This window comes from Triticum aestivum, chromosome 7A, assembly GCF_018294505.1.
Source record: "Triticum aestivum cultivar Chinese Spring chromosome 7A, IWGSC CS RefSeq v2.1, whole genome shotgun sequence".
Lineage (NCBI taxonomy): Eukaryota > Viridiplantae > Streptophyta > Magnoliopsida > Poales > Poaceae > Triticum > Triticum aestivum.
This window is the reverse complement of record NC_057812.1, coordinates 300050059-300056337: the sequence shown is the minus strand read 5'-3', so window position 1 is coordinate 300056337 and position 6279 is coordinate 300050059.

Genomic DNA, 6279 nt, shown 5'->3' with positions numbered 1-6279 from the left:
CTCCGCTTGAGCCCCGCCAATGAAGGGCGTCATCCCTGCTCGTACAGGGACTAAATCCGTGGGAGGGAGAAAGCCCTGTTTTTGTAGCTTTGCCCGCTGACTGTCAGATATGGAACATCTCTCCCAATCACCCTTTTCGGAGTTGTGGGCACGAGAGGAAGAGCTGGGAGCGCTAGCGATGTTGGGGTGGTTCTGCTCTGGAAGCTCTAAGGATTTTTCCGTGAGACCTGGAATGGATCTGAGATCTATTCTCTTTAAATAGGAACCTTTCAGGTACGGTCAGGGTGGTATATGTAAAAATACCCCGACCTCTTGTATTCACTCGACACGTGGAAGCTAAAGTCAGGAAGGCGCAGAAGTCGAGGGGTATGGCATTAAATGGAAAGCCGAATACATTACTTTGAGGTCAATGAAGGAGGAACACGCCTTGCAACGCCGAAGACTATCTGCGTGCCGGACACCTCGTCATTGAAGTCTAGTTTGGGGGCTACTGAGGGAGTCCGAGACTAAGGGGTCCTCGGGCGTCCGACCTATTGGATATGGGCCGGACTAATGGGTCGTGAAGATATGAAGACCGGAAACTCTACCCGTGTCCAGATGGGACTCTCCTTGGCATGGAAGGCAAGCATGGCGATCAAATATGAAGATTCCTTTCTCTGTAACCGACCTTATGTAACCATAGATCCCTCCTATGTCTATATAAACCGGAGGGCTAGGTCCATAGACACATCCTCATAATCATAGTCAGACAAGCTAGACTTTTAGGGTTTAGCCATTACGATCTCGTGGTAGATCAACTCTTGTAAAACTCATATTCATCAAGATCAATCAAGCAGGAAGGAGGGTATTACCTCCATAGAGAGGGCCCGAACCTGGGTAAACATTGTGTCCCCTGTCTCCTGTTACCATCGACCTTAGACGCACAGTTCGGGACCCCCTACCCGAGATCCGCCGGTTTTGACACCGACAGGGGGCGCCATGGAGGAGGGGCTAAGGTTTCGTGGCTCGGGAGAAGGGAGCTTCCGGGGAGAAGGTGATTTGGCGCCCACGAGGTATGAATGGGGAATTGGGAGGGGGAACCATGTCTTATGGACGCATTTATCTACAATGTGTGGGGGGGGGGTGGGTTACAGTTCTACCCCTGCCTTTAGGCTTCTCGGCTTGGTTCTGTGTACTGAGGGTCGGGGATAGTAGAGTAACTTTGCTTCTCCCAAATAGTGGGCACGAGCGATTTCGGGCGAGGAGGGCGTGTTTTGAAATATACTGGGCGCGAGCGATTTCGGGCGAGGAGGGCGTGTTTTGAAATATAGTGGGCGCGAGCGATTTCGGGTGAGGAGGGCGTGCTTTGAAATATAGTGGGCGCGAGGGATTTCGAGAGAGGAGAGCGTGTTTTAAAATAATGGGCGCGCGCTATTTTGGGCGAGGAGAGGGTGTTTTGCCGACCATGGTTTATGAATTGTTCGGACCATGTCATTTCGGCCGAGGAGAAGGCGCGCTTGGATGAAGTTATGAATCTACCCTCGATGTACAACGGGCCAATTCATGTGTGTCCCACATAGGCCGGTAATTTCGCGTCTCCCATTTATTTGCTCGGGCTAATTCCACCGAGCAGAGGGTGTTTAACGGTTCGTTCAAATTTTGGGAGAACGAGCATCGACGTCTACCTTACCAAGTCGATTCGAATCAAATTTTGAAATATTAGCTTGCCACTTCTTTTTTAGATGGAGAGATGATGCTCGGGAGTAATGTGTTTTTACATGCTCGTTGCTAGCGATTTACTATATGACAAATAGTTGACTCACTCAAAAACAGGAATCAAACCCAAAATGAAATATCTCGATTCAATTAAATAGCTCCTTCACCAGGTCAAAAGAGTGAACTAAATCCAAAATTAAACACCTCAATCGAGTAGCATGTTGTACAGTATTATAGTACTCCATGCACATGTTGAGAGTCAAATTGATGAACTTGTTCGATATACGCATATCTCCGTTGATGTGTGGATTGCAGACAACATGTTCTCCAATTTAAATATTTGAATGCAAGTTTATATCGAAACATGGTTTATATCAGTCTTTGATGCATAAAGCGCGACCTCTCCCTCTCCCGAACTCCTGCTCTCTCTCTCTCTCTCTCTCTCGCCGACAATCTTCAATTCTGTCGCACACATCCAACACACAAAACCTTGTTGGTCCCTCTCCCTCTCTCTCCGTCTCTCTCCATCTCTCTCTCTCTCTCTCTCTCTCTCTTTGTGTGTGTGTGGGGGGGGGTCTTTCTAGTTTGCATGCATATATACTCCATCTATAGGTCTCTCTCGCACACTATGTATGATTCTCTAGTCCAAGCTAAATATCTTGGGTGCACTCGTTGTACGGACACAAATTCCTTGGCTCGTTGCCCGTAACTCTCTCACGCACCACTATGTTGTCTCAGAGCTCTTCCCTCTCTCTCTCTCTCTCTCAAACTCTCCATCTACCTGGGCCACACATAAACATGCATATCTCACTCGCACTCGATAGACCCATCTAAAACTTTATATCTCTCCCTCGTTCTCTCTCCATCTCACACGCACACACACACACAATCTCATGCCTAGACAAGTATGATGGACTCTCACTCAAATGTAGGCACGCAGTCCCCCCCTATATGTACATGACTAGCTAATCTTTGTCTCCATCACAAACATGTGCATGGTCTATCTCGATTTCTCTCGGGGCATCTTTCTATCTCGCACACACCTCCCTCGATCTCCCACCCATATAAGTCCCCTCACGATCTCGAGGGGATCTCTCTATCACAAACACACCCTCTCTCCCTCCCCATGCGTCCATGTTCTCCATGTGTCCCTCTCGACCTTTGTTCCTTGTTGGCCAGACCACTATTGGACATGTGCTATAGGGGTGTCTCTCTCTGTTGCAAACAATCACGCACTAGCTATCTTCGTGTATCTACTCACCTCGCTTTTCTATCTCGGAGATGCATGTGTGATATGTTTGCATAAGAAACGAAAAAACACACACTCTCTCTCTAATTTATCATTTGTTGTCTCTTTCTCTTTCACACACACATACTCTTTTTGCACACTCACTCATTCTCCTTCACACGCACTTGGTCTCTCTCGACTTAGGCACTCTCTTAGGTCCATAGCATATAGATTTATTGAAAAGTCAAACATAAGAAAGTTTGACCATGTACATGGAGAAAACATTTACATCTAGAATGGCAAACATATACCATTAGATTCATCATGAGATGTAGTTTCATATGATGTATCTTTGGTATTGTAGATATAAATAACATTTGTGTAAACCTGATCAATGTTTCCAAAGTTCGAGTTCTAAAAAAATTTACATGCACTGCATTATCAAGCGGATGGAATATCTCTTTCTCCCTCTCATCTATCTGACGCACCACTCAGCCTTATTGGGGCTCCTCTATCTCTCTCAAACTTTATATGTCCCTGGTTTACACATACACATGTCTCTCTCGCGCTACATATAGACCCATCCAACACTCTCCACCCTTGTTCTCTCTCTATGTGACACGCACCCCCCTAAGTACCATAATCCCTCACTCCATCATAGGCACACACACTCCCCCCTAAGTATGATTGTCTCTCACTAGCCACCGGGAACACACGTATTGTCTCCTTCCATCCATATGTCTATCTCGATATCTCTCGGGGTATCTTCTATCGCGCACACACCTTGTCACTCGATCTCCCACCCATGTAGTCCCATCATGATCTCCAGGGGATCTCTCTATGACAAACATACACTCTCTCCTCCCCATGTCTGCATTTTCTCTGTACGTATCTCTCGACCTCTCTCCCTTGCTTGTCAGACCCCTGTTAACCACGTGCTAGGGGTCTTCTATATCGGTTGCAAACAACCACACACTATCTCCTCACCTTGCTTCCGTTGTCGAATATGCATGTGTGATATGTTTGCATAAGACACAAACACATTTTCTCTACTTTTATTGTGTGTTGTCCATGTCTCCTTCACACACGCACACACACTTTTTTCTCTCACTCTTTCTATTTCACACACACACACACTCTCTCACTCTCTCTCTAGTTAGGGACTATCTCACGTCCACAAGCATATGGATGTTTTGAAAAGTCAAACCTCGGAAAAGTTTGACCAGGTATATGTGGAGAAAAACATTTACATCTGGAATGATCATTAGATTCATCACAACATGTACTTACTTCATACTATCATTTCTCTTTGGTATTGTAGATATAAGTAATTTCTTTATAAACTTGGTCAAAGTTTCAAAAGTTTGACTTTAAAAAAATGTTGGCACTACATTATCAAACGAAGGGACTAGCTCTTTCTCTCTCTCTCTCAAAGTTGAGTCATCTATTTTGGAACGAAGGGAGTATCTCTCACGGGCCTCCCCTCTCACTCGAACTCTCGATACTGACGGATTATACGCTCACCGTGTCAGTGTATAGCTCCGTATATTGTTTAGTTGACCGGTCAACTAGTCCACATGCTACCTTGTCAGCTCGTGTTCTCTATCTTCATGTGCTAGCCCATGTGGCAGTGGGTGAAAATAAGTAAACTAGAGGCCCATCTGACACGCGGTGAAGTAAACAAAGTTGAAACCACTCGGCAGGGGAGCACCCCAAACGCTAGTAAATTGAGGGGGCATTGAGGACACACTTCTTCCACGTGAAGGACGCACTCGTGCACAATTCACCACTGCGCGGCGGCATGCACAGAAGGACGTACTCGCGCACACCCAACAGACCAGCACACAACATAGAGCAGCACACGTGTACACCGGCGTCACCGCCGGTTGAGATGGACGGGGAGGCAGCCAACAAGCGGAGGCGCCTCGAGCCAAAACCGCATCCGGCGAGCCTAGACTTCATCAGCAGCCTCCCTGACGACATGCTGCTCATCATCATCGGCCTCCTCCCCACCAAACCTACTGTGTGGACCGCCCTACTCTCCTGGCGGTGGCGCCCCCTCTAGCGCCGCGTACCCCTCAACCTCACCGTCGATAGCTCCCTCTGCGATGGGGATTGCAAACGCATGGCCGCAGTCTCCAAGATCCTTTCATCGCACCCTGGGCCAGCCAGACGCCTTGACATCCACGTGTTCAGTACCAACTGCAAGGTCCAAGCCAAGTTCGACGAGTGGTTCTTATCCCCCGCCCTAGATCAGCTCGAGGAGCTTAGCTTTGAAGCTAGATGATGTCGCTCTCTACCGTCGTCCGCGCTCTGCCTCATGCCAACGCTGCGCCGTGCCAGCTTCAGCTCCTACTATCTTCCCTAGATTAATGTCGCGCCTGCCCTTCTTCTCCCTCAACTCAAGCAGCTCGACCTCTTCGACCTTGGCATCTCGAAGAAGGCTATGGAGCACCTACTCCATAGCTGTACTATGCTCGAGTACCTTCGTCTTGAGCAGATCCACGGGTTCATTAGCCTCCACATCGCCTCGAGGAATCTCCGATGGATTTTTGTGTCTTGCTGGCCCCGCAACAAGACATCAATTGGGAAGAGATCACTCCAGCTGTTCCACGTTATGGTCATTGGGAGTGCACCTTTCCTTGAGAGATTGCTTGTATCTGATCTAGAAGGTCCAACAAAAATCTGGGTCATTGACGCGCTGAAATTGACAGCGTTGGTGTACTCGTCTGCCAAATTCTCCGAACTCTTTATTGGATTAGTAATCGTTCCGGTACAACACTCATCTTCTACTCCTCCTTCTTGAAATTCACATTTTTAAATTTCTTCTTGATGTATTTACGACCGTCTTCCAGAAAATGATTCCCAGAAGCTTGACCCAGTCTATGCGCATCGTGAAGATCTTGGCAACAAAATCTATCGGCCCCAATCTGGATCAAGTTGTTGGATTCCTTACATGCTTTCCGAGCTCAGAGAAGCTACTCATCGAGGTGAAACTTCTTTCCTATTAGTAAACGGTAATCACAACATAGCTCAATTTTTTCGTAATTTTCCCAAATTACAATGACAAGTGTAGTGCTCAAAATTGCATCTACGCACTGCACCTAGAGAAATGTTTTTAGTATTTTTTTCTCACGTGATCACCTGCATCGTTTTTTTGTTGTACTACTGTACTAGCCTAGGCTAGTCATAGTGGAAAGTAACTTAGACTAGTAACTCTATGTTGGTTTACTCTTCCTATCAAGTACTACCTCCGTCCTGGTTTACTCTTCCTATTTTGTAGTAGAGTATCAAAATTTGACCATAGATTTAACTGACAAAATGTTAATGTATGTCACTAAAAATTATATCGTTGG